This window comes from Callithrix jacchus, chromosome 1 (assembly GCF_049354715.1).
Source record: "Callithrix jacchus isolate 240 chromosome 1, calJac240_pri, whole genome shotgun sequence".
Lineage (NCBI taxonomy): Eukaryota > Metazoa > Chordata > Mammalia > Primates > Cebidae > Callithrix > Callithrix jacchus.
Window position 1 is genome coordinate 17647130 of NC_133502.1, and position 27939 is coordinate 17675068.

At 37.3% G+C, this 27939-nt stretch overlaps 1 protein-coding gene and 1 long non-coding RNA gene across 11 annotated transcripts in view; both read right to left on the minus strand.

The window, feature by feature from the left end:
• The window catches only part of FGF14 (fibroblast growth factor 14), a 686012-nt gene that overhangs the window by 249144 nt on the left and 408929 nt on the right, over positions 1-27939 (minus strand). The window lies entirely within an intron of this gene.
• The window catches only part of LOC144576599 (uncharacterized), a 161068-nt gene that overhangs the window by 27476 nt on the left and 105653 nt on the right, over positions 1-27939 (minus strand). Inside the window, exon 1 of the long non-coding RNA XR_013518767.1 lies at positions 1-27939. This exon is cut by the window's left edge and continues 25326 nt beyond it; it is cut by the window's right edge and continues 105653 nt beyond it. This is a non-coding gene — a long non-coding RNA (uncharacterized LOC144576599).

Consider the following 27939-nt stretch of genomic DNA (forward strand, 5'->3'; position numbering starts at 1 on the left):
TTAAGCATCTCAGCTAACATACTTATCCTGGAGGACAATGTCTTAGGCAGGAGGAATAGATTAGATAATATGGTCTCTATGGACTAATAACCCCCCATTGTCCAAGTTAAATCTGAAATGAAGACTATTTCCAAGATAAAAATTAGAGAGACACTCTTCCTGGGGCTTTTACCGACTGTTAGGCTGTTTTTGGTTCTTTCATTTGAACAAAGCTGTCACCTGCACTGATCCCTCCAGCTCTTAGATAGTGTGAATAGGGGCATTCCCAGTTGGAGGCTGTAGGTAGATGTAGCAAGCCAAAATGAGCTATGATCACTGCAGAACGAACACTTTCATTTGAGTTGTCTGAAAGTTTTAGCAATACAAACTTGTTTTCCCAATGGAACTCACTTTTCAAGAATCTCTTTGAACTAGTAGGCAATTGCCTTTAAATCATTCTACACTGCAATTGGGTTTAGCTTCTAAACTTCTAATCTAACATGGCTTCAGTGATTCTCACAGCCAGCAGGCCCCCTGCCTTCATGAATGGGGCAATGATTCGTGGCTGGTGTCAGCCATGGAGAAGCTGGTTTCTTGTGAAAGTACAAAGGGATATAATTCGTGATGCTAGAAAACAAACTCACAAAGACATAAAAATTAGCTTTCAATGTGACTTATTTTACTGCTTCTTGTCAATAAAATGGGAAAATGGTTTTAAATGTGTAGGTAGGTAGGTGTCAAAATTATATATGACAGCATTGGATGTGCATGACACACCACCTTCACATGCAAGTCTCCTGAGGGAAAAGGTGAGACATGAGTGTCCAGTACCAACCAGAAACTATGTGGACAGCTGATTTCAATGGTATTCTCTTTGCTGAAATTGTTATGGTAACACATTTCTTAACAAATTGACATGGAATCAAGACCTTTGCTCCAACATAACAGGAAAGGCACCTTTGATAAAGAAACACTTGGAAGGATATCCAAGAGAGCAATTTACATTATCTTTTATTCATTAACTGATTTTTTAAAAAGATAAATCTCAGATGGGTATGTAAACCAAAGACAATTGCTGCCTAGTACTACCCAGACAAAGTAGAAAGGCAAGAAACAAGTCCCATGTTTTCACTCGCACTTTTCATTTAAGTATTTGACAAGTTGGTTCATTGGTGAGACCCAGAGAAAAATATAAGGAAGAAACAAAGTAGTCCGTAGTAATATTGTAACTTCATCATCTCAAAATACTTCCTGCAATGTCTGCAACTCCCTGAGGGAGCAAGTCAATTCCACTAGTTTCCCAGACATGAGTGGCATGCTGCATGAAAAATCACTACCTAAGTAAACAAAATGACCCACTGGTTCACAAATTCATGTGATAAATTGCACTGTTGATATGAATGTTAAACTTTAGATAGATTGACATAGCTATAGATAGATGTATCTTAACATCTCTCTTTATATAACACACACGTGACATTTCATATTCCATGTAACTCCTCTCCAGTTTTAGATTTCACTATTATAGTATTGAATATTTTTTAAGTCAAATAGAAAAAAAAAAATCTCAATTTGCCCAATATTTAGGTTAGGAAGTGATCATTCCATGAGGTGAAATATGCAAGGCCTGGAATGTATCTGGAGACCAGCAGTTTATTGCTGGCTTCCTCACTCCATGGCTAGATTCTCTAGGAAAATTTGTCTTAGTTTCTCAACAATATACAAACAACAATGAGGCTGGACCTAAATATCTGCTAGAGGTAATGAGGTAAAAATATAATGTCCACAAGGTATTTAAATAGTAACATGGGGGATTGGGGTGGGATAACATCAGGATAAATACCTAATGTAGATGATGGAGGGATGGATGCAGCAAACCACCATGGCGCATGTACACCTATGTAACAAACCTGCACATTCTGCACAGGTACCCCAGAACTTAAAGTATAATAAAAATAAAAATAAATTTATAAAAATAAAATCACATATATTAAAAAATAGTAACATATATAGAGTGACTTTTATAACTATTGTTTGATTTGCAAAAGGAGCCACTATTGGTGGTCTTTAAATGCAAAGCTCCCTGATCTTCAGATATCATTCACTTTACCAAAAAGAAAAAAAGAAAAAGTAAAATTATGTTTATTGAAAATCTTCAAGACTATAAAGGAATGTGGCTGAGATGCTCCCAGGAAAGAAGAAAAAGAGATGAAACGTCCTTTGTTTTTGTTTTTTCTCTCTTTCTCATGTATAGATTTCATTATTTTATTGAAGAGATAGAAAATTAAACTCTTGCGACCATGACACATTTGAGAGAACAAGACAATAGCTAAATATAATCAATATATACAAGAGAATATGTAGAAATGTAATCAAGAATCTGCTTCATGAATGCAGATACTTTCCAGGTTATAAAGAAGATACTGAACCCCAAGGAGGGCCTATCTTCCCAAGGTTTCACTCCAGGAACTCAAATTTGCATTGAGATGTGTGAAGTATAATACAAAACAGAATATACAATACAGATATATAAATCAACATCCCTTGAATGCTGTATTTTTCTTGTCTACTTTCCAAACTTGGTTTTTTTTTAAGTGTGAAGTAGAAAAATAAGTGAATTTACTAAGGTTGTTCTTTTTGGGAAAGACAAGCAGAGGTGAGAGTAGAAGAAAGGAATAGAGAGAGACTACATATGTTAGACAAAGATCAGAGGAATAAGACAAGAAAGAAAACACAGAACCGTAGGAGAAACTGGACCAGAGCTCACAGAGTAGTATACAGTCAACAAAAACAGTAAATGCAAAGACAAACAACTTTGCTATTCAAAGTATGGTCCCCAGACCAGCAGCATTGCCACTGGTCAGTAACTTGTTAGAAACACAGGTTCTCGATCTTCTTCAACCCACCAAATCAGACTCTCTATTTTAATAAGATTTCCAAGTGACTCACATGCATGTTGGCATTTGAGCAGATCTAACTCAGAGCCATCCATTTTGGCCTATTATGATTAAGGCTCACCTTTTCCATCCACCCTAATGTCTCATAACCAGAAAATTATGTCCCATAAGCAATCCTTATCCATTTACACAGGACTACTATTTGTTTATATGCAAACACATATGACACTCAACTCTAAAGGAGGATGTGTGGCATGACTTAAGGAAACCATTATCACTCTCTTAATCTGCATTATGTATGACGACACGTGTGTTCATAGGTTACTTCTTATCCATCCAACTATGACAAGAAAAACAATTGGCGAAGAACATGGAATGAAAGGACCAAATGGGTCCAAAATAATGAATCAAAATATAGCAAATAAAATATAGTCATATAGGAAAATAATGACTTAAGATATAATAAAATGTACTATAAATTATAGTAAATACAACACATTGTCTATGGCAAATGTGTTAATATCTGTAAACAACTTTCACCTGGCCACCTAATTGTTGGAAATGACGGCTTCCTCCTACTTGACTTTCAGAGAACTTGAGAGCTTTCCTAAACTCAGAGAGCATCTCTAAAGCATGTTCTGTGTCTGTAAGGTTGGCAATCTATAAAGAAAGGTGTTTCTGTTCCTTCAGAAGCAATGCTCTGAATGAGCTTGGAGGAGAGAAATTAACCAAAAGCATTTAGGTCATTAGTCCAACTTGAGTTAATTTTTGTATAAGATGTAAGGAAGAGTTCCAGTTTCAATTTTATGCATATGTCTAGCCAGTTTTCCCAGCACCATTTGTTAAATAGGAAATTGTTCCCCCATTGCTTGTTTTTCTCAGGTTTGTCGAAGATCAGGTGGTTGTAGGTATCTGGTCTTATTTCTGAGTACTCTATTCTGTTCCATTGGTCTATGATATGCTTTGGCTGTGTCTCCACCAAAATCTCATATTGAATTGTATTTCCCATAATATCCGCTTGTGGGAACTACCTGGTGGGAGGTAAATGAGTCATGGGGGCAATTACCTCCATGCTGTTCTCATGATAGTAAATGATATGTCAAGAGATCTAATGGTTTTATGAGGGCTTTTCCTCTTTTGCTTGACACTTTTTCTTGCTGCTACCATCTGAAGAAGGATGTGTTTGCTACACCTTCTGCCATGACTGTTAAGTTTTCTGAGGCCTCCTCAGTCCTGTGGAATTGAGTCAGTTAAACCTCTTTCCTTTATAAATTACCCAGTCTGGAGTATTTCTTCATAGCAGTATTTCTTTCCTTTATAAATTACCCAGTCTGGAGTATTTCTTCAATACAGTCTGTGTGTTTTTGTACCAGTACCATACTGTTTTGGTTACTGTAGCCTTGTTGTGGGGTTTGAAGTTGGGTAGTATGATGCCTCCAGCTTTGTTCTATTTGCTTAGGATTGTCTTGGTTATACAGGTTCTTTTTTGGTTCTATATGAATTTCAAAATAGTTTTTTTTTTTAATTCTGTGAAAAATGTCAGTGGTAGTTTAATGAGTATATCATTGAATCTATACATTACTTTGGTCAGTATGACCATTTTCAAGATAATGATTCTTCCTATCCATGAGTATGAAATGTTTTTACATTTGTTCATGTCCTCTCTGATTTCCTTGAGCAGTGGTTTGTTGTTCTCCTTGAAGAGGTGCTTCACTCCCCTTGTTAGATGTATTCCTAGGTATTCTATTCTCTTTGTAGCAATTGTGAATGAGAGTTCATTCATGATTTGACTCTCTGCTTGTCTGTTGTTGGTGTATATGAATGCTTATGATTTTTGCATATTGATTTTGTATCCTGTGTCTCCTTTATCAGATTATAATTTTGATGTAATATTAGAAATGTAAAATGAATTCATGGGTCCTAGTAACCCACAGAATGTCTAAGTTGTGATCAAAACCAAAAGCACTCAAGGGTAAATCAGGAAAAAAAAAAACCACTACTGAAAAATAGACAAAAGATAATTTGTCATAAATCTATTTAGAATAAATTTCATTTTCACTGAAATTGTAAAACAAATTATACAGAGCTCTTCTGTACTTTGTGATAGCTCCAGTTAATTTTTTAATATTTAGAATAAAAAAATTTTGATGACTTTATGATGATGGTTGTATGTAACATGTTTATTTTTCTACATGTATTGTTTGGAGAATGAAGAGCACAATAATTTAGAGAGCTGCATCCAGCTTACTGCTCTGTTTCTCTATCTGAAAATTGGTGGTGATAAGCGCCCCGAAGTTTGTAATTTGCTATGAGGATTAAGTGAATAACTATAAACTGCTTGCAATAGCACCTTGCACATGGGAAGTGGAATTGAGTATTAACTGTTATTATTACAATTCATCTTCCATAGAACTGTCACAGCTTCCTCCCTGGCTTTATTTCTTCAGATCTGATCATGCTTCTTGTGTTTAAAACCATTCAAAGTCTCCCGTTACTGGCAGGATCAAGTTCCATGGCATTCTCATGCCATTCAATCCTGTTCACTATCAACTGCTGACATTCAGCTAATTTTATTTCAATTCAAATACTTAAAGAGAGAATGAAATGTTGGTTTCTTCTCTAAGGACCATTGCTCCAACCAACCAACCTACATCATCTGACAATTGCTTGTGTTTTCACACTTGTGACTCTTTGATGCTAAAAATGTCAATTTTAGCATGAGCTCCTGACCATGGCTTTCAAGGATACTATATGAATGCATTTATATTCTGTCACCTTCTGTATGGATAAATTTGTTGGTAGCCATGTTGGTTTCAATAGCATCATTGAACTCATTCTGTGTTCATAATGAATTACTTTATTATTATTATCCAACAAACATGTAATTAACATCTGCTACCTTCTATATACTGTGTTAGTCATGGGAGATACAGAGACATTTCCAGTTGTAGAGAATTTGAAATTATGAGGATTTTTAAGTATTTAGTTTAATGCAGGAATGTCACAAATTCAATTTTATAGTAAAATCGTGTAATGTACTGAGTCAAGAGGAGTTGAAACCCTTTGTGTGAGGGAAAACAACATACATAGTAATAAAAAGATACAATGACAAATGCTGAAGTGGTTTTCAAAAACAGCTTTTTTTTAAGCCACAAAGTTGTACGGGAATTTATCATGAAACATGACCATCTTAAAACTACAATTTCTTCAGCAAGATCACTGAAGGTAAAAGTTGGATGTCTGGTTTTAGACACTTACACAGAGTACTTAATAATCAGGAAAGTTCAATGTATTAAATATATTAAATTGTGGCTTTCCCCTCTCTGGATAAACTATTGCTATCCCAATGACTTTTTAGTTGTAAACATTTTTTAACCTGGGTATTTAAAAGTTTTCATGTCTTGTTTGATAAAAATATATTATTCATTCTGATAAATGTATATCTCCACAACTGGATATGAAACACAAACAGATTCCTAAGGATAATGTTTAACGACTTGCCAAACAGGATTTCTGATCTACGCATCTGGGAACTGGATCTATCCAGCCCATGAAGAACAGCCTGCTTCCAGAGGGCTGAGGACTTCAGTCCTGTCTTGTGACAGTGCCCACCACCTGTTCTTAGAGCATAGCCTCATCATTGTGGTCACAGCCCACAACATGAACAAAAGAATATGATGACATAAGCCATCATCAAGAGAGTATCACCGAGCCCAGAAAAAGAATTGAGACTGCTTGATGTGCTGACGGTCTGAGAAGTACCATGTTAATAATAAACATCATTACTCTTTAGATGGCATCTCCTCTGCTGCAGTCCTCCTTCTTTCTAGCAATTAAAGAATATTATTTCCCTTTCCTTTTCTACTTTCATTTTTTTCTTTCTTTTCAATGGCAAGCTTTATAAGCCAATGTATCCCCTTTATTCAGGATACAAAGACTTGTGCATTTTCCCTGATAAACTTCCAATAGTTATGGTTAGCTTTTTGTTTTCATGTTTAGCACATTCTCATTCTAGTTCTCTTCCTGGATTTTGTGCATATTATCTCCTTCAAAACCTCCTCTTTTATTGCTGGGCAGCATGGGTCATGCCTGTAATCCCAGCGCTTCGGGAAACCAAGGCAGGTAGATCACTTGAAGTCAGGAGTTTGAGATCAGCCTGGCCAACATGGGGAGACCCCATCTCTACTAAAAATATGAAAAAAAAATTAGCTGGGTGTGGTGGTGGGTGACTGTAATCCCAGCTACTCGGGAGGCTGAGGCATAAGAATTCCTTGAACCCAGGAGATGGAGGTTGCAGTGAGCCAAGATGGAGCACTGCACTCCAGCGTGGTGACGAAGCAAGACTCTGGTGTGTGTGTGTGTGTGTCTCTCTCTCTCTCTCTCTCACACACACACACACACACACACAAAGAAATTCACACACACACACACACACACAAAAATCTCTCCTCTTTAGGTTAACTACAGAGTGAAGTTATTGCAAACCGAATACATGTCTTTACAGGTAGTAAGTTCCAAAAAGATCTCCATGAGTCAATGCTGTGTGAAAAACCGCATGGCAGAATAACTTCACTGTCTGCTCGCTCACTAAATAAAATTATGAACAATTTAAATTTTGTCAAATTTTACTAAACATCAAATATTTAAAAATTCTTAACTTTCTGATTTGGATTTCATTTAAAAATTTTTAATAATTAAGAGATTAGGAACAACTGACAGAATCATCAGAGGCTCTGCCTTTAAGTCTTGACAATTTGGAAAATTTTATTTTAATCCAAATACTTAAAAAGAATAAAATGTTATTTTCCAGGATCTCATGTTAGGAGGAATGTGAAATCTTAAAAAGGATTTGGTGTTCGTTTTTTTGTTTTGTTTTGTAACATGAAAGAAAAAACCAAAAACCTAAAGAAAAAGAAAAGATGGATAGGAAAACATCAATTTACTTTAAGTGGAGAAAAAAGAATGCTGAAAACATAAGGCAATCAATTCCAAGGAACTGACTTAACCCTGGAATGAGGTCACAGCAAGTTTTCTTCATTTAACACAGCCCAATCCAAATATTTTTCATGGATACAACTGAAAAGTGTCACTCCATAAAGAAAAAATAATTGGTAACTTAATACTTTTATGTCAGCCAGACGTATACATACATCACAGACTCTAGTACTGTAATCAACCTTTATATTCCTGCTACCTAACTTTTTCTGAGTGCTTAAATATATCCAACAACAGAATGAGGAGGAAGAAAATGGATTAAACTGTCTCCACTCCCTAAAAAATGATAAGTTGAAGTTCTAAACTCCATTACCTCAGACCGTAAACTTATTTGAAAACAAGTTCTTCAGAAATGTAAGAGGGTTGAAACGAGGTCATTAGGGTGGACTCTATTGCCATATACGACTGATTCTTATAAGAATGGGAAATGCAGACACAGAGAAAAAACTCCTTTGCAAGAACACCATGTGAAAATGAAGGCAGAAACTGGGGTGATGATTTACAAGAATGTCAAGGACTGCCAAAGACCAATGGCCACTTGCAGAAGCTAGGAAGAGGCTAACAAAGACTCTGGAGGGAGCATGCTTCTGCAGAACCTTGATTTTGGACTTAGATTCCAGAACTGTTGAGAATAAATCATTATGTTTAAACTACCCAATTGTTGATGCTTTCTTAGGTCTGACCTAGAGAGACAGAAGACAGAAGGATCATGAGACAGTTGGTTACTGTTTGCAAGATGTAGCTGGACTCCTGCACAGATGATAAAAGAAATGTAAAGGAATGCCTAAGAAAATTACTCTACGAGGGTAAGAATTTGGTTCATGAGTTTAAACTGACATCAGCAGTTAGCTAAACCAAGTTTTTTAATATGAACCCCCAGCACTGACGTAATGATATTATGTTAGCTCTTTGAAAAAAGCACGAAGCTAGCATCTCTGTGACATTCATTAGGATCTGTAGCAGAACATCTCAGAGCATGATTTTAGGCTTCCTGCATCAGAGTCACTTAGAATGAACCTTAAAATTCAGATTTTCAGGGCCCATCCCAAACCTACTGAATCAAAATAACCTCTTCTGTTGAATAAGAATGTCTGAGGGTGGGGTGTTCTATTGAATCAGAATGTCTGGTCATTTTTAAACTAATCTCAGATAGATAATCATCGTATACATTAAGAGAACCACTGTTGTATATTTACTTGGCTATTTTCATGTTTTCCTTCTGATTGTGGTAAAGTGAAAATTGTTGAGCCAAATGTGTGCCAATATCAGTTTCTGCAATATAAGCAAAGCATGATTGTTTCAAGGTCATGTAGTGAGAACATTTGTGTTGTCTGGGAGGAACCTCTAATTCCTTCTCATGCCAACACTAACAAACTGCAAGAAAAACAGTGGAAATGCTGGAAGTCATAAGTAAACACATCTGTTTCTAAATGTTCTCCTGTCATCGATTCCTCTAATCAAGGTGCTTCTTTAGATAACTTACACAGTGAATTTTTCATGCATCTGTGCTTTACCACCTCCATGATACTGAACATTCTTTGGGCAGTCTCATGCAGGTCGTAAAACACAAATGCATGGAAAGGGACAGAGACCATGTCTTTGCTCTTGATGTCTTTTTAACCTCTATTGAATCTGCTACAAAACCTATTGCATGGCTTAGACACATTGAATACCCGATAAATTCCTGCTGCCTAATGAGGAGGAGGAAAATCTGATACATGAATACTCCTGGGATAAAATGGGGTGATGGCTTGGACATGCTGGTAACAGAGATAACGTTTTCTTTTTCCAAACTGCAAACTCATCCGTAACTGTAATGGAGTTGAGTCACTGGGTCAGTGGTCATGCTGTAAATTTGTAGTTCTCTGCTAACTCTTGAAAATAATTTTTAAAATGATTGTTTTCATTTTATTAGCAAGATTAATGACTTGGAGGGGAATCTATAATTGATTACATTCTACAACCAACCTCTGTTACTCAAACGAGTGAAAGTGCAGTTATAAGTAGATAAATCTTATCTCAGAAATGAAGATAAATTAATGTAAATGAATAAAAGTGAAATTGTTATATAATGGCTATGCCTAATTTATTAAGCATGTCATAGAAAGCCTGACAAGAAGTCTAAAATATATTATTTTGCAACATACCAAAGAGTAACAAAATATTTTAACTGTTGGATGTACAAAATCTTAATTTAACAGCTACTGAACACATTTTTTAAAAATACAGCTTAATCTTTCCTGTATTTTATATTTAAGAATGCCTCAGTCAGAAAAGTCAGAGCCACAAAAATATCAGAGCATACAGTTACCAGACTGTTTTCCACCACATATCCTTTAACTCACTTTTCATTTGTTCTATAATCATGCATTCCATCGACAGACTTTTTTCCTTTTTTTTTTTTTTTTTTTTTTTTGATCTGGACATTATTTGAGTTGGAAAAAGCTGGGAGTTTGGAAGCAGGGAAGATACTTTAAGGAAGATGGATTTTTATCACCAGGCAGCTTTCCATCCACAATTCCTTGTTATGGGCAGAAGACAAGGATATGCTTAGAGCCTGCGGCAAGCATGGAGCTCACTAGTTGAAGGAAACAAGGATGGTCAACGGTAAAGGAGGTAAGGGAAATCGGGCCAGTGATTCCATGTCTTGGAAACATGCATAGATCCACCCTTGTGAAGGGTGGAGTGCCTAGGTCTTCATAATAACCGGTGACAGTACTTAGCTCACAGTTGTCGCTTATCATGGGTGGGTAAGTCACCAAATAAACAACTTCATCTGGTCCTGTGACTCTGGATTGAAGGGTAAGAAATGATACAGTCTAGTGTTTCTGGCTGTTCTCCTGTGGATAGTCATAGGTAAATCCAAAATACTCCTGCCTTTGAAGTCTGCTGATCCTTTGTAAACATTACATTTCAATTCAGTGAAGGAACAGGGGTCTAATGAGTTATTTGTGAAATCCTATGCGATAGGCCTGTGGTTCCCCTCCTCATTTATTATCACTGCACACACTATGTCCACGTGACTGCTTAAGACTGTTTTTCACCTTGAATTGAACTCCAAGTTTGCATATTTCTAGCAATTTTGAATTTTGGCTTATGTTACATTTTAGATGAAAAATGTGGTGCCTAGAGTAGAAAAGTGGGATCCAATTAGGCATACAAGAAAAAAAGAAATTCTTATTTGGAGAGGCCCTGAGTCCTGATGACTGGGGTGAAAGGAGGGACTGGGTGGGGTTGCTCAATTTTTTTAGTTCACAAAACACCCCATATCCTGACAAGGAGTGTCATCAAGGAGCAAAAACTGAGGGTTCATTTCTTTTAATTATTCATACAAACGTTTGTAGTTTATGGGTTAGAACATTTGGGATGCTTTTTCTTCCGGCTTTATTGTCATCTGCCTTATAGCAATCTCTTAATATCTCTTGTCTTTTATTTTATTCAAAATGAATAATAGTGTGACAGCTTTTGCTAATTCACTCCATTGGTTATCAAGTCTGGGAGACCCCACTTCAGTATCATACTTTGAAGATGAGGGGCCTGAGACTCAGAGAGACTGCATATATTTTGACTGGCTAAGAGACAATACATGGGAGATTAAGACCTTGAATGCAGATCTTTGAACTCAAAGCCTATTTTTATCTTCAGTACAACGGGAAATATTTATTCAATTTAATTTATTCCCAGTATGGGTTTAAAAGTAATTGCCCCTATACACAATACATTTTATTCTTTGCATATGGTTCCTTCAACCAAAAACACTTTTGAGATTCTCTTGTAATTTGTTCTGTCTAGAGTATCCCCTGAATGACTATTCAGGACTGCAGATTAATCAAATATTCAGATCCTGGGATCTGCTGGGGCTCAGAAAAAACACCCCGAGGCATGCCTCTATGACATGGTGAGTACTTTCAACTAAAGAAGCTACCTTTGAATCAAGGTTGATTTGACCTTCTCCTGTCCTGTGTCTTTTGCCTCTCTGCCTCTCCTGAAGTCCAAGAAGGGGATTTCTTTGGAGTTTCCCTATGTAACTATAAGGAAAGTTCCACCAGAAGAAAAAATTCAGTTGTTCAAAATCCCTTTCTTGGTATCTAAACCAGAGAGGGTCTGGGAGAACATATTAAAGACCTCCACACCCAAAACACTGCACGCAGACAGACTTTTCATCTGTTCTTCTAATCATCTATTCTGCTGCCTGAGAACTCTGCATGCACAATAAGATAACCTTTGTTCATAGTGCATTTCTTCCCCAACCCTCCATAGCCTGTCACCACTACCCTCCAGGAGCCTTGAAGCCCCTATTTCTTTCTTTCTTTCTTTTTTTTTTTTTGAGACGGAGTTTCGCTCTTGTTACCCAGACTGGAGTGCAATGGCGCGATCTCGGCTCACCACAACCTCCGCCTCCTGGGTTCAGGCAATTCTCCTGCCTCAGCCTCCTGGGTAGCTGGGATTACAGGCACGTGCCACCATGCCCAGATAATTTTTTGTATTTTTAGTTGAGACGGGGTTTCACCATTTTGACCAGGATGGTCTCGATCTCTCGATCTCTTGACCTCGTGATCCACCCGCCTCGGCCTCCCAAAGTGCTGGGATTACAGGCTTGAGCCACCGCGCCTGGCCGAAGTCCCTATTTCTTTCTGTAGCTCAAATTGGCATTTTAGAGTCAACCATCTGGCCCTTTTTTGAGTCTCACATTTTTGGGGACTCCTATATATACGCACATAATAATTTGTATGTGTTTCTCCTGTTAATCTCACTGCTATCAAGTTACCAAGTTTATTATAGAGTTCAAACCTTCAGAGGATGGGTGGAAAGTGTGCTTCACCCCTGTAGATCCTAGATAGGTAAGAAAATAACAAAATACTGATTTCATAGTTTTTTTGCAGAGTTGTTTCCAGTTACCTAATAGGAGATACAGAAATTTCTGTATACAAAATCAAGTTTTAATTCTGTTCAGTGATTTTAAAGCTACATAACACTTCTGAGTTTGAAGAACACAAGTTGTCTCAGTGAAAAAGTGGAGAGGGGAGCTCATTCACTGAATGTATATTAGGTACTGGGCACGTCACTTATCTCTTCAAGATCTCAGCATATAACTTTTTTTTTTTTTTCCGCAGAAATGGGGACTCTCTCTGCCGCCCAGGCCGGAGTGCAGTGGTATGATCTTGGCTCACTGCAACCTCTGCCTCCCAGGCTCAAGCAGTCCTTCCGCCTCAGCTTCCTGTGGAGCTGAAACTACAGGCAAGCAACACCATGCCCAGCTAACTTTTTGTATTCTTGGTGAAGATAAGATTTTGCCATGTCTTCCTGGCTTGTCTTGAAATCCTGAGGTCAGGTGATCCACCCATCTCAGCTTGCCAATATACTGGGATTACAAGAATGAGCCACTACACCCAGCCTCAGCATAGAACTTTGAAGTAGTTATTATCACTCCATTTCACAGATGAGAGCAATAGGATCCAGAGAAATAAACCACTTGGGCCACCCAGGATGTGTCAGAGTTGGTATCTGAATCTAAGACAGTAAAACATGAAAGTTACTTTCCTCTATAAAGTAGCTGTCCCTAATAAAATCAAGTTAGTAATAACACAGTGCAGCCGATGCCCAAACATTTGAAATTTCAAACATGTGTATTCTATGTGGCAGGGCCTGGGCCATGCCTCTCACCACTGTGCTTGCCATGGAGAGATCCAAATGGGAACTCAATGCTGAGGAACGCAAGTGGGAGAAGCCAGCAGCACTGCGGAAATTACTTTTAAACATATACTAGGAACACATTGAATTAAACACGTTTCTGCTCCTCTACCAATGTGATTTTTAAGTCTCTAGCACAATTCCCGGATGAATCAGACTTAGTACAATGGCAAATGAATGAAAGATTACATGCTTTGAATGAACATGGTCGTGCTTTCCAGGGCACTCTGTGTGTTAGTAAGGACAGCAACAACTCATTCCCATCCTGTGTCACCTGCAAGCCCAGTGCTGAGAGAGGTGGCTGGTACCACAGCAGGTTCTCATGAGGCACAGTAAATAACTACCTGACTCAGGCTGTTTCAAAGTAGCAAACTGAAAATATTAAAATAAATACAAAGGTCTATTTTTGTAGTTATGTGAGGATTGGCACCTGATGTCCTGGACATTTTTGTTGGAGGCTTCAATATTTTGGCATAAGGAAGGTAGAATCTGAAAAACAAATTGTTATTGACTCTTCTGCAGGTTTTCCCTATTTCCAGTTTTCTCTAATTTTGAAATATTTGGAAGTGTACATGGCCTGAGAGATCATAGCATCCACGTTTCTCTTTTCTCACTTTCAGAAAAAGAGAAAAGAGTCTCCTTTCACCCTCATGACTCATTTCAATCTTATTGATAGTCTTTTTTTAAAGTTGTATGTTATTTTGCTTTTTTTTTTTTTTTTTTTCAGAGAAACCAAACCCAAGAATTTATTGCATAGGGATTTTCCTTTGCTGGGGGAGAGCTTCAGTTGAAATGAGAAAAAGCTGATTTTATGGAAAGAGATAAACTTGATGAAGAAGATGACAAACAGGAGGTCTGAGATTTGCTTTCGGAGACGTTGGCGACTTGCTGTGTGGATTGGACAAATCCCCACTGAGAACCGTAGCCTCCTTCACTACAAATAAGAAAACTCTCTTCACTTTTCTCATAGCTGTCTCCAGCTGACAGCACGTCAGAAAGTGCGCTTCGTTTTTTTTTTCCTTTATTGCTATGTTTAAAGTTCTTGAGAATGCATTGAACCAGCTGGTTTGGTACATAATTGGAACTGAGTAGTACACAGGAAGGTTTAAAAAAAGTTATCCCCTTCCTCCAGAGGTCGTAGTCATGGAAATCTGCTAATACCTTTAAATAAAATATGTCCATTCTTTCAAAGGAAAATTTGAACATTATGTATAAAGATAAATATTTTATGGAATAATGCAGGGTGGCTTCGAGATATTCTCCTTCACCACAGTAATGATTTTACTTTCCCTTTTAAACTGGATGAATGTATTAGTCAATGTTCTATAGAGGGACAGGACTATTTGAATAGATATATCTATAAAGGGGGACTTTATTAAGAATTAACTCATAGGATCATAAGGTCCCACAATAGGTAGTCTGCAGGCTGAGGAGCCAAGTGAACCAGTCTGAGTCCCAACCTGAAGAACTTGGAGTCCAAAGTTCAAGGGCAGGAACATCCAGCAGGGAGAAAGATGTAGGTTGAGAGGGTAGGCCAGTCTCTCTTTTCACATTTTTCTGCCTGCTTATATTCTAGCCACATTGGCAGCTGATTAGATGGTGTCCATTCAGATTAAGAGTGGGTCTGCCTTTCCCACCCCACTGACTCCAACGTTAATCTCCTTTGCCAACACCCTCACAGACACACCCAGGATGAATACTTTGTATCCTTCAATCCAAACAAGTTGACACTCAGTATTAACCATCACAATGAAGAAATCCCAATTTGATGGTTGCCGTTGTTCAGTTTATTTGCCAGTCATCATTATACTAGATTCCTTAGATCTTCCTTTAAAGGTCTGATGTTTATTTTACTTATTAGAATGGAAATATTTCATGCAATATAATTAATTGGAATCTTTGAATGATGTATTATTGACAACCCTAAAATCTAGTTCATAAATTATATGTATCTTATTCGTCCATTTTGACTTGTGTTAGCATCTTCTGCTCAATCAAGAGAGAATAAGCCTATATCTAGAAATAGGGAATACAGAAATAAGTTAGTTCTTGTAAAGTCTGAATTGTTACCATTTGAAGATCCTCTAGAGTCATGCCCTTAGAACTCAGCTATGGTTGCTAATCTTTGCACAAACTCTTAGAGTTGGGTAGTGTTTTCTTCATCTTGCAGATGAGGATGCTGAGGCTCAGAGAGATTAAGTAACTTGTTCAAGGTCACACAGATAATAGGTGGCAGAACCGGGACTCCCCACAACCATGACTATGCAGCATACCTCTCATATTAGATTGTCAACAAATGCAAAAAAAATTTAAACTAGCTATCTGACTAGTTTATATCAGTATAAACTACCTTTAATGACTGAAAAGTTCCTATACTCAACTGCAGTGCAACATAACAATATTTTAAATATAAGTATCCTAATACAATATATCGCTTCTGTCTGAAGCAGAGCTACCACACTGCACAACTCCAGCGGTCACTGTTCCCATCACATTCTGCAGGAATGATCCCTCTTGAAACAATGCACTCAGAGCTTCCAGTGCCGCTCTGACAGCCCTGGTGAGACAAGGCTTTCTGATAAACTAGTTTAAAAACAGTCCCATGGACAGTGGAAAAAAGAAAAAAACTGGTGAACCACAGGTAGTACAAAAAGAATATTCCTTTAGATAATTGGCAAAATCAGAGTCCCAAATAATGTACCACACAGATATCCAAGAAATTCCTGTTGTATGTATGTGTGTCCAGGTCCAGATCAGAAATAAGAGATTTCTCACTGAGTGTGATGGGTAAAGCACCGAAACTTCTCGAAGTAAAAGAAACAGAGAAGTGTCCAAGTAATGTGCCTAAAGATGAGGAGCTCGGAGAGGCAGGGGAGTGAGGTGGGAAGAGAAAAATAATAAGCGAAAAGAACGAGGGAAGACAAAGAGAGGCATCGATTGATGTGGTTCTGGCTTCCCGGCTGCCCTGTCTGGGCGTTCACTTTCCATGACTACTGACACCTTCCCTGGCACTGACCAGAACCCTCCACTACAGACGGAAGCCCAAACTCCAGCCTCATGTGCTCCAGCCGTGTTTCCAGCCTCTGCATGTGGTACACTTTTCACCTGCTGCCTTGTGCTGTGAACCCCCAGACCTGGCTGTTTCCTCAGGGCTGCCCTCCAGCAGGAGCCAGTACTAACTCCCTCGACCCCTCATCTCAGTATCTTCAGCCCTACCTTCACCTGGTGAAATTCACAACACTGTCCTCCACTTCCTGCCTCATTATTTCAGGACAGTCCAACTCACTCTGTTATGTGGTTTAGCTTCTTAAACACAGGGCTGTGTCTTAATCATGTTTTAGCCTCCAGGGCCTTGAGCACAGATGAGCTACATCATAGATATTTGTATTGATAGGATTTCAAATGTCTGTCATCTGCCAGATTTCTTGCAAAGTGGTTCACACTGAAACATAGGCCTTCTTGGCCTCTTTTTATAGTAAAGATGCTGAGATTCAGAGAGGCGACTTACTAAAATCAAAAAGCTGATGTTAAAACCAGAATTCTAACACAGATTTTCTAAAAGCTCATGACCCTTCCATGACTCTATTCTGATTTTGTGGGAGGAGAAAACAAAATCCACTTAGACAAAGTAGAAAACATGAGCCTGAAATATATTCATGTCCATAGCCACAGGAGAGCCATACGGCCTGCCAATCATGGCCTGGTTCTACACGAAGCATTTGGAACTTTAAGCATTTGCCTGCATTGAAGTCCAGGGTGATGACTGGTATTCAGAACAATGAAGCTGGGTTATAATGGAAATATTTCATTTCCTAACTGTGCTCTGCTTTAGAAAGCAAAGAATTATACAACATGTCATTGATTTTTTTTTAGTTCACTAATTTGTTGACCTGAATGTTCAGTACTCAAACAGTGAAAGGTAATTGATCAGTCCCAAAATAGCATAATCCAGTGATTCCCAGAGTTTATCAATTCATAGCACTATTAATGTCTCAATAGTTTTTCCTCTATACCTTATCTGCAAACAGCTACACTTATTAATAAGTTCTGTTTAAGCAACTTATGAAGCATTGATGTTCCAGCAACTTATTAGCCAACCGGAAAAAAAACACTATGATATACTTATTTTATTCTACAATAACCGTAATTACAAATGGGCTGTGTGCTATTAGATGCTGCACAACTTACTTTTTAAAAAAACAATTGAGCTTTTATTTTAGATACAAAGGGGTGTGTGCAGGTTTGTATGGGTATATGTACCCAAGTAGTAAGCCAGCACCCAATAGGTTGATTTCCCACTCACACCTGCCTCCTTCCTTCCTTCCCCACTCTAGCAGTCTGCAGTGTCTATCTGCACAACTTCTTAAATCTTAGAATCAGATTGGACACTGTGGCATCACCCTCATGTCCTGTTCCTCACTGATTTTTCATTCAGTACTTGGTTTTCATCACAGCAATTGCCAACAATGGCAACAACAACAAAATATTAGTAAAGTTAGGACATCATTGAAGAAAAGACAGCATGATCTCATATAAAAGTTGTAAACTACCCCGAAATGGTATTTTATGCAATGAACGGCAGATACTGCATACTGCTGTGTTTCCTTCAAAATTCGAAACTAGCCTATGCCATCATGATGAGTTTGCTGTGGTACCCTGCAGTGCCTCAGTGCAGAGCTTGTGCACCTTGGGTATAATCATGACACTCCACGTAAATTGTTGTACACAGGCCAGAGGCGGTTGTCACACCTGTAATCCCAGCACTTTGGGAGGCCAAGGGGGGATCATAGTCATTTTTGAGTTGCGATGAAAAAAAATGGTTATTTCCTGATCACCTTTTGTACTTCTCCCCCATTGTGAAGCAGCTATGAAGACTGGCAGATTGATCTCAGATTAGTTTAAAGACTCAGAGCTTAAAGACACTCATCTCAACCTAAACCAGTTATGCCACAGCACTTCCTGGCCATGGTAGTCAAATGACCTAAGATGACCCAGACAGAGAAACGGCCCAACATATTCCCCCTTCTCCTCCTCCTTCCTTCTTTGCTCTCTTTCTTTTTATATTTTTAATAGGATACTGTTTCTGAGCTGGACAAGAGAGCAAATGACCCGAGGAACTCTTGGCACAATCTTGCAAATGAAAAACGAGTGATCCCTGGGATGCAGCCAACATCACAGACGGCAGGTTGGCAAAAACGAAAAACAAACAAAAATAAAAAATGTTCCCTGGTATCATCTTAGAACCACAGAATCATCTCTGGACTCTATATGAATGAGTCCATATTAATTCTCACTTTATATAAGTCCTTTGAATTTGGGTTTTCTTTAACTTACATACTTACTAAAACCATAAGATCAGCTAAATATCAGCTAACCGAAAACTTCAGTAATGGAAAACAGCCGTTTCTCAATGCAAAAAAAAAAAAAAAAAAAAAAAAAGTAGCATACAATTTTCCCAACAGGAAAGAAAATGCTAGTGAACTAAAATTTCGCTTTGAGAGAAAAATCAGCCAAGCCAGCTTCTGCAATAATTGGTTCATCTTTCTAGGACTCTGTGATTAACTCCACTCATACCTCTTGCAAAACAGGGAGATTTAAACAGGTTAACAAAACTTGGGGTGCTTTTTTATGGTTTTAAATTGTTTTGTTTAGTGAAACCTTCCAGATGCAGTAGAAAAATACTCTCTTTTAATTGCATTGAGTTTTCAAAGCAAAATTTCCTGGCTGTCCTTGTCTTGTTAATGAAGTTTTCCACTTACCTATAATATGGCAGAATGGTGATATTTGATGTGGCATTTTCTTGACATTTCTAGCCTACTATAATCACACTCTCTAATTGTCTCTGCCTAATCTGCATAGGAGACCTGACATCTCATCCTAGTTTCTGATTTTAATCATAACTGCATGGAGCCAGAAGGGTCACTAAATAGCATCCAAAAAACACTGTTATCAAAGACATTTTTGCCAATGCCTTTAAAAAGCCAAAGCAAATGATATTTTTCTAAAAAATGAGGTCATTTGTTGTGGTGAAAACAAAGAGATGGCTTTTAAATTAAATCCCAAATGGGTTTTATAAGCATTAAAATTGGATAAGTACAAAACCAGACTAGGGATACATCTCCAATATTACTACGCTGATAACATCACTTAAATTCGTTAGGCATTTACTGAAAACAATGATAATTCTACTTTCAGAGTATCTCCGTTGAAATGAATGAATTACCTCTTATCAGGCCACCACGGGGTACTGCAATTCCAGAAGCATGACAGTACCTCTAACGGATGAGCCCTCCCTGGAAGAGAAGAATTCATTTCTCTCAGCTCTGCAAAGGCTAGCTCTTGCTATGTATCACACACCACACCTGCCACAAAGTGATGGCGACTATCCTGGAGAAATGGCCAAGGTGTGATGGAATACCAAAGCAGAGAAACAGAGGAAAGGACTAGTAGCCAAGAGAGCAGACGTGGGGGAGTCAGACAAGAAAGCTTTTCACCTTAAACCCTTTCCCTGAGCAGGGAATAAAGAGAGTGCAAGTCCAGCAAGGAGGGGTTGTGATGTGGATGGAGGCATGAGCTACAGAGCCAGACTTCCTGGATCCAATCCCACCTGGGCAACTGCTAGCTGCATGGCCTTCAGCAAGATGCTCCACTGTTCAGTGGTTCCATTTTCTCAAGCATAAAAATGGGGAAATGAATAGGACCTAATTCTTGGGGTAGTATGAAAATTAAATAGGTTGATATTTGCAACGTGCTTAGAACAATATTTATTAAGTATCATACACATTTGGTGAGTAAACAAATAAATGGGACTGACATTTACTATGGCTGTTGACTGACATTTGTCCTTTTCATTGCTCCCACAAAGGAGAAACAGATGTTTTACTTCCTTTATCTCACTGAATTTACCTTAACAAACTTCAAAATAGACTTTATCATTAGCCCTATGTTACAGAAGAGAAAACCAAGGGACAGGGAGTTTCAGTAAATTCCCCTGCCCACCATGATTTTCATCTGGTCCCCGTCATTCCCAAACCCGATGTGTTGTTTTTCCATTGCACAATCTTATATCCAGAACCTGGGATAGAATAGAAAGGGACTGAAAGAAGATATTTTAAATAAATAGAAAGAAGATATTTTAAAAAGCAGCAGATAAACACAAATCCTAAATAGGCTGAATGCAAAAGGGGATGGTCTCTCTCATTTCTATCATATAATCAAAGTTAGTACACCCATGGAAAAATGAAAACAAAACAGCTTTATGCAGAACTGATTACTGAGGAAAAGAAAATGACGAGAAAACCAAGCATAATGTAGAAATTCACTTGAATGGCAATACAGAGCCATTTACTACAGGCAAAGGGCAAAGCAGAACCAGAAAAGGCATCAGAAAAGCAAACATTAGATTCCCATCTAAATTGCCAGTCAACATTAAATTATTTGCTGCAAGGAAAACAGCTGCCCACTCTCAGTAGTGAGGCAACCAATACCGTTTTTAAACACTTTTTACTACCTAGAAGTGCCAAGACTCATGCTGTTATTGCTACTATTTATAAAGACTGAAAGGATTAATTATCTACAAGCAAGCCATCTCATTACTTCTGGCTTTCTGTAGTATATAAAACACCCTGTTATTTCATAAACAGATAAATGTCGGTGAAGTCTAATTTGATTAAGTAAAATTGTAAAACAATGAGGTAACTTGTTCTAATAATTTAAGTTACCTAAATAAAAATTGTAGATAAAGGCTAGTCTTTTTATTTGGACTTTACGTGGATTTAGTGGTTTTATATTATTTATTAGAGAAAATGTCAAAAAAAAAACAACCCAGGGCTAGGAAGCATTGTAAGGTTTTTGGTTATGAGAGTGTTTTTAAAAGTCTCTACATATTTGTAAGAGAAGTAATGTAAAAGAAGAGTATTGTAAATAAAAAAATAATAAAATTTAAACTAGAGCATTATAATGATTTTGATAAATTTTCTATTAAAAAGCAGTTGGTAAGGACAAAATTTCAGTGTGTGGATTTATATTTGTTTAAAAATTTCAGGACCTTGTAATAGGTGGCTGCCTCCTCAAAAACATCTCTTATGGGTTCCGCAATATTCTAATACATTCGCTACAGTGGATCAAAGCCATCTTCTAGAGACAACCATCCCTCCCTTACCAAGTGCCAACTTGGTAATCAGGGAGGGTTAACACATTAAAGCATAACCCCTAATGTTACATCTACATTTCATAGCACAGGACAAAATTCAGACAGAATAGATTTTGGAACAAGTCTATCCAGGCCATGTGTTATGGACTGAGTTGTTTCTGTCTGCCCCAAATTCAGATGTTGAAATCAGACCACCAGTGTGATAATATCTGGAGGTAGAGTCATTGAGAGGTGATTACACCCTCATGAATGGAATTAGTACTGTTATAAAAGAGCCCCCAGGGTCCAGGCGTGGTGACTGGCACCTGTAATCCTAGCAATTTGGGAGGCCAAGGTGGGTGGATGGCCTGAGTTCAGGAGTTCGAGATCAGCCTGGGCAACAGAGTGAAACCCTGTCTCCACTGAATTACAAAAAAGTAGCCAGGCATGGCAGCATGTGCCTATAATCGCAGCTCCTCTGGAGGCTGAGACAGGATAATGGCTTGAACCTGGGAAGCAGAGGTTGCATTGAGCCAAGACTGCACTATTGCACTCCAGCAATGGGCAACAGAGCCAGAATCCATCTCAAAAAATAAAAATAAAAATAAAAGAGGCGCCAGTCAACTGCCTTGCCTGTTCCACCATGTGAGGACACAGCTAGAAGGTGCCATCTATGAATCAGGAAATGGGCCTTCACCAAATACCAAATCTGCCAGCACCTTGATCTTAAACTTCCCATCCTCCAAGACAGAAAGAAAGAAATAGTTGTTATAAATAAATAAATAGTTACAAACTGCCCAGTCTGGGGTATTTTGTCATAGCAGCCCACATAGAGGAAGACAACATGTGGCAGAGATGAAAGAGTCAGGTGAGGTCTAAACACATGCTAGTAAAGCAAGCCAGCACTGTAAGGGCTGTAGGTTTGAGAAAGATCAGAAGATGAAACCCATACCAGAGAAAGTAGCTGTAATTAAAACAAAACAAAACCAAACCCTCAAAATTATATTAGGGTGGGAAGAGGGAATATAAACCATTGATTCTCAAACTTAGTTCAAATTGGGGTATTCAGGGGTCTGCTGAAGATTAGGAAGCCTCCATGAAAGAAAAACACACTCTTCAGACTCCTGGTGAAACAAGCTGAGAAGAGCAGAGAGGAAACAAATCAGCTCCACCTTTAGCTATGGATGAACAGCAAGAGGGAAGCTAGTGGAAGATATTAGGCCAATTTAGCAAAGCCAACCTTTGAAGGAGCCCACCCCAAGTTCCATAGACTTAGTCATTTATACAGTCTATGGGACGGCTCTCAAGTGGAAAAAAAACAAAGATGTACCTAGTGTCCAGTGTAGTGATTGGGTGAAAAGTGAGCGGTAACCAAAGATTTTCTCTAATTTCACCAGTTAGTAGGGTGACCACAGAATCTGACAATCAAAGAGAACCATTTTAAGAAGTGATGCTGGTAATAATTATGGTGGAACAACTGGTGTAAAAAGACTAGACTAATTATTCTAATTCCAATGCTTATTGGTATAAATTGCTCCATCACAGTTACAGAACATGCTGAATATATATTTCTAATTAGTACGTGGTTTTAAATTATGCTTTTCTATTTTACGCAGCAGGTTTAGATCTAATAGTACTTGATTGTTTTCAAAAATTCTTTCTCAAAATGTTAAGGTTTGACACTATGAAAAGTCTTTAAAATATGCTTCAGGGTAAGAATCATAAAAGAGAATTTCCAGCAAGGCTTTGAATAGTTCCATACTCTAGAATAAAGGTGTGCATATTCTGCTACCCTGCAGAGTGATAAATTAAAAGGCAACATCTTTATATGAATGTCTAACTTGTAGAATATTCTTTAGAAAATAGATCACAACAATTCATCTATTATCTAAAAGTGCACATTTGCATTTTAAATAGGTAGCTAGGCAGGCCGGGGCTCAAAAAAGCTTAAGGAACTGGGTTATAAAGACAAAAAGCCCTATAGTCATTTTGCCAGAAGTACCCTATGAAAATAGTTGACCTCTATGTCCTGGAGAAAGAAAAACCAAACAAAATAAAATCTTATTTATTGTCTGACTTAAATATTTCATCTTGCATAAATATGAAGACAGCCCTAAAGGCTCTGCATCATTTTATCCAAGTTAAGCTTCCATCAAACAGTTGGAAAAACTGGAAAGAATGTTTTCTTATACAAACCCATATTACCTAAGAGACAAGATAAACATGAAAAGCTTGGATACATTAATGCTGTATAGAAGCTCCTTTATGCATGAACATTCTACTTAAAAGTTCTCACGGAAACAATCTACCCAGATGCCCGAACAAAAGCATTTCAATTGATTACTGCCAGCAGTTGATATGAATGGCTGTTTGTGTATTGTCTCTTTGGAGTTATAAATAAATGAACTGGTAAAGAGGCTTTCAGAATTAACATGTTAGGCTATAAATAAACGTTTGTGCAGCTGCTTATTACCCAGATCATTTGTACCCTTGTATCTCTCCAAATCAGCACTCAGTATTCCTGATAAAGCATTCAGGATTCCTGACAAAGGAATTAACCTATAGAACATGAGTTAATTCTATATTTTATATCAGAATTATAAAGGGTTCCAATAAATTCTGAATTGTATTTGTGACATGTTCTATTCATTTAGTATTAAAATACTTCCAACACTGTACAACTGAAATTCAAGCTTTGGTCCAATCTCAACCATGTATCAAAGGCTCATTTTAAATATTTAAAGTAAATAAAATCCTTGTTATGAATAGAAATACAGTAAGTAGTGAATCCAAACCCAGAAAAAAGAGAAAACATTTTCATGTCTGATTATTAGCCCTGGGTCCTTCCACTAAGGTAGAAATTGCACATTTTGTGTATAGAATTCACATTGTTTTCCTGGCCTTAGTACATTAGTTGGAATAGTTTATCTTTATGATATCAAGAACCTACCCTCATATTTTCCACCAGTGACCTTGAGCTAGTATTGACAAAATAAATATTTCAAAAGACTCCAGCGAGGGCTGTGCTGAGGCATTTCTAGGCAGGTATCAACTACCTGAAAAATAAGATAAAGACTCGGGCCTGGATAAAAATGGCCTGTCAATACTCACTTGGATCGCACCCACACAGGACTGCTTTACCAGCTGGGCTCCCTGAAAAGGAGAGCTTGGGGGCAAGTGGCTACATAGGCAGCAGTGTTTCCTGATGATCTGGGATCACTGGTCATAGTTTCCAATATATACTTTGGAGTCAGATCTGAATTCAAAACTCAGGTTTTCCACTTATTATTTCTGTAACTTGAATATATTACTTAGCTTCTCTTTTAGCCTTCCCATTCATTTATCCATTCATGTAACAGATAATATCACCCTCCTGTTGCCAATGCGGTGGGAGCAAAACAAGATGATATAGGTGAAGTAACTGCCATGGAACATGTGCTCAGAAATGTGGCTGGCTTTTGTACTGACGTGAGAAAAGACCCGGTAAATGAACCCCAAGATTGGCATTGTGATGCTTTTACATTTTGCATTTCTCCATAAGTGTTTCACACTAAAAAATGAAATAAATGCAAATATAATCCATTTTACTAGTCTTAAATTTTCTAAGAACCGGGTATTAATTCAACCATCTACTGTAACCATGAACAGTAAACAATACTGATAAATCAAATTTTATTTTTTAAACTAGCTATAAAAAAACCTAATACCTGATTTTCAATCTGTTTAATAAGATGGAGGAACCCACCAAATTACTCTTCTTTGAAAGCTGTTCATATGTAAATGAATAAAATATATTTTACTAAAACTCATTTCCAACTGCAATTTTTAAGAATACATGAAGAAGGGATATGTTCAATTCTACATTATTACGTTTTTATTTAACCAGTTTTAACCAACATTATTTTTTAAGTCCATCAGAACTATCAATTTCCATAAAATATAGACTAGCCTATTTTAGGAGGCAGGTAAAATCTGTGTTTCCCAAAGGCACATACATGAAGTGAAAAATGAACCATGACTACTAAATTACACTGAAGACACTGGTTCCTAAAACTTTAAGAAAAGTAATATTTTGGGGGAAGCAGGCTCCAGTTGTGAAAATATTACAGTTATATGCAGGTAGCGTTATAGAATCTGGAAAATCAACAATAAGAAAAGCACAAAAATATTCTTGAAAATCTATTTTTTTTTGTAAGACCCACTTGGACTATGGTTTAAACTCTGATTTCATAAGATTAGAAAAGACGAGCTAAAATATGAAAAAATAACTACATCATAAAACCATAAGAATTGTCATGAGCATACAAAGACCTGGCCACGAACTCAAGGGTTTTGTTTTGTTTTGTTTTTTAGCACAACAGCAACAAAAATTACTCCAGAAATTTGTTTCAAAAACAGTTTTTCTAATCCTATAGAAGCAGACCGTCGGGTCACTTTTCTCATCTTCAAAAAGGAATTTAACCCTGCATGGAAGATTAAGGTATGGACGGAGCTCCCAATCAACTAGCAATTTCTAAGTTAGCTTAATTAAATAAACTGAAATTCCATATGTGTATGTGATTACTATTTAGAAAATGAAGAGTTTTATATATGTGTGTGTTTAATTCTTTATACAGAACTCATTATATTATGATGTTAAATAACTACTAAAAATAAAAAAGATAACACACATATTAAAATGTTCCATGGACTGTGTGTTAAGATGATTGCATTCCTAAAGTGCAGAAAAATCCCATTATTTCAGTATCTTGCTGTGTTTCACTGAATCATCAGCATTAATCATAGATGACATATTCCTAATGCATTAGTACTGTCCTTCATGGTGTGAGAACATCTACTAAGGAAATGGTTTTTTCTTTATTGTAAAAAAGTCTACAGTTGTAATAAAGAAACCTGAAAATACATGTTTTTCATCTTTATCTCTGGCTGTTTTTCTAGCTCCTACTGACATCCCATAATGCTATGCATATAAGTGTGAACAATAATTGCTTTTCCATTTACAATAAAAATTACCCAAAATTTAAACTGAATCAGCTGTGGGACATTGATGCAGCTTAAATATTTAAAAGTAAAATAAAATGATCTTTCATTTTCCCATTTTCTTAAAAAAATTTTCTCAAAACAGCTTCTTGTTAGGCTATGCCATATTTACCCCTCCTACCAAATCTGCAAGTGTTCAGAAAACATCGAACTGCTATCTAAGATCAGGGTTTACATTTCTGATTCTTAATGACTGATCTATGTGCACATAGAAGACAGATGAAAATCCAATTTCAAGGTTAGGAAATCAGTTGTGCCTGGAGAAAAAACACTGTAAGTTCAATTTGATACTTAAAGATCTTGGTTTGTTTTAATGTCAAGTTGACTATTATTTAGGTCTATTATAAGATTAATTAACTACTATTACTTGGGAAAAGTAAAATCGTTATTGGACAGTGTTTATTATTTTCTAGCTTTTCATGAGGATTTTCCATAATACCAGTAGTGCACAAGTTTTTCAATTTGGGTTTATTTTGCTTCCTTTTCTGGAATAAAAGAAAAGCATTCTGGTTTGTGATGGTGCACTCTACTTCCTGGCAATATCTGCTGAAGAGCTATGACACCATAATAGTTCAATAACTTACTCATATATTGAAGCTATAGCAATCTTACACTGGAGTTGTGAATATCTTTCCATTAATGTTCCACATCAGTTCATCCAAGCTGTACCCCATGGAATACTGATATTTGATTAAATATTTATAGGAACCCCCCCAAAAAAGACTATTCTGAGTCAAATAAAGGGAAGCAATGAGTCAAAGTTAAGTAGGTCTTGCTGTTATTGTTTTTATTGCCAAATTTCTAAGAATATTAAAAATGAGGCTTGGAAAACATTTTTAATAAAAGCAGGCAGGCCTTGCTCAGGAGCAAGTAGCATCTCAAGATACTTGAGAAAACATATCCATCTGTGCACCACAAAATCTCCACTGAATGTCTCATAGACATGTGAAAACCTTGTCTAAAACTTAACTCTTGATATCCCCCAACCAAAATCTATTCAGGTTTAACCCTCCCCCTTTTCTTTGGATTCCAATATTGTCTTTTCTGTTTCTCAGGTCAACAATTTTAGAGACACCCTCGTCTGTCTCTTTGTCTGTCTTTCTCTATGTATACACACACATGCATTTGTACACACATACTCACACACCCCAGTCTGTCATGAATTTCTGTCAGCTCAATCTTCATAATATATCTAGAATTTAATTA